Genomic DNA, 2081 nt, shown 5'->3' with positions numbered 1-2081 from the left:
CCCACTACGTCAGTAGCCCTGCTGGACTGGTGATTGCGTGTGCGCTTGATGCACCTGGGTATATGAATGATTCTCAAATCAATGAGTGGGGGGAGGGTGTACTTGAGGATTCAGCCTTTCTACCAGCACAAAGGCGGGCCAATGATTTTTAAAGGGCGCCTATGACCTCTTGCTAAAGAACAGAGAAGACTGGTAGCAACACTTAAACAGGCAGCTAAGTGGGGAATACTTGCGCGGCAGGTTACCTTCCTATGATTAAATAACCGATAAAAGTACGAGAACCGAGGAGAGTGCAAGCGCATCTGCTACTCGATAATGCTCTTGTTCAATCATCGTATCCGCCTCAACCAGATCCTATCTACGTTTACGCTAGTAGTATCGATAAAGCGACATTTGAACTGTTTCAAAACTAGCCCAGCAACTTATTTAATATAAAAGTTATATGTACCAATTCGCCTGAAAATGTATATTAAGTATTTTGCAGGGTTTTAGAAGCATCACCAGCAATAGGATTAATCCCCGAGTTCACAATAGGTACCATATTTTTCTCATACAGATCGGGGCACCGGTCAACTTCCTCACGCCGCGCGCGCTCCTTATGGCGGTCTTGCTCTCTCTCTGGCGGCGCACTTCTTCCCGGCTGCAGCGCTCCTCATCCAAGCGCTCTTGGTGCTGCTCACGCTTTTTCAATTGGCTCTGCTGCAACTGCATCCGCATGAACTCTATAATCTCCTCATCACCGTCGCCATTTTGAAGATGATGTTAGCTAGAGGTCAAGGCACATCGATTCTTGGCGTGATTAGAGAGCCTTGGGCGATTGGAGATGCTTGCGGTACAGTCGATTGGGAAGACGACAAAACGGTGGATGTTGCGTTTGGGACAAGCATCCTTGGGGAGGGGGATTGAGCTTGATTATGCTTTTTCTGGCTTGGTTCCGGCGCTATGCAATGTCGTTCTCGCTCACTTCAGCTCTCCTTCCGATATACTGAGTCGCTCAATTCGGGTAACGTACACGCTTCGCAGTGCAAACTTCAACAGGGCACATAGGGTTCCCCCAAAAACTGGCACAAGCTATTGCAGCACGTAGTTTCCTGTAGCGCACTTGGCTGCATAATGTGCCCACTCCAAACGTTAGCGGCGAGCGCCGTTTTCAATGGGCCCGCACCGTACTTCGCCGTATTCTCCGTGATCTTGTTGGTCAAATGTGTAAGTAGACGAGTAGCAAAGAACAACCGCAACAGTCCACTCACCGCCACGGCGATGAAGTGTAGAGCCCGAGGTCGGGTGGTGATCGCCGCAGTAGGTGAGCTCGCTGGGAAAGTGCGCTTGTGGGCTTATGAAAGAAACAATCGTTCCGATGAAAGAAAACGACGACCTCGCTCAATCGCATTATCTTCCTAAACAGATAACTCAATTCTAGCGGTGGAAGTGCTTATATGCAAAAGCATGTTTAGAGTTTTTAAAATATATTAAACGGCTTTTATTGCTTTAAATTTACCACGTACAAGTTTTACTGTAAAACAGAGTTTATCACCCCGATAGCACATTACTAGGCTCAAGCGGGTGAAAATGTATTCCACCCGTTTGGACAACACTAAAACTATATTTTGAGACAAGACAGTCGCTAAAATTGTGGAGGGCGACTTTTCAAAGATGCTAAAAAACGGTGCCGATTTAGTATTTTGGGGGCTATCAGACAGTCCAAATTGTATATTTCGCGACTATTCGGCTATCTTGGTTTTTGTAAAGGCGTTTGTCGAGGTTTTGCCAAGGCTGCTCAGCTTTATATATACGATGTCAAATTTATACGATGTACCTTTCTTTCACTCCACCGGTAGAGTGAAAGAAAAGGTAAATATCCCCTCGTTTGGGGTACGAATAAGCAGCGTTGTAAATTTACTCCTGGTAAGCTCGCACTGGTACAAAGTAAAATCGGAGTAAAATGGTTTGAGAAGAGTCTTGTGCAGCTATACGATGGAGGCAAACAACATGCAGAACGGCGTAGAATCCCGTACGATTTCGCTAATTGCTCGTACGCTTGATGAGGCTGGATGGCTAAAAAGGAAAGGCTGTCGACTCAC

Source organism: Phytophthora infestans, genomic scaffold (assembly GCF_000142945.1).
Source record: "Phytophthora infestans T30-4 supercont1.8 genomic scaffold, whole genome shotgun sequence".
NCBI lineage: Eukaryota > Oomycota > Peronosporomycetes > Peronosporales > Peronosporaceae > Phytophthora > Phytophthora infestans.
Note: the sequence above shows the minus strand (reverse complement) of the source record.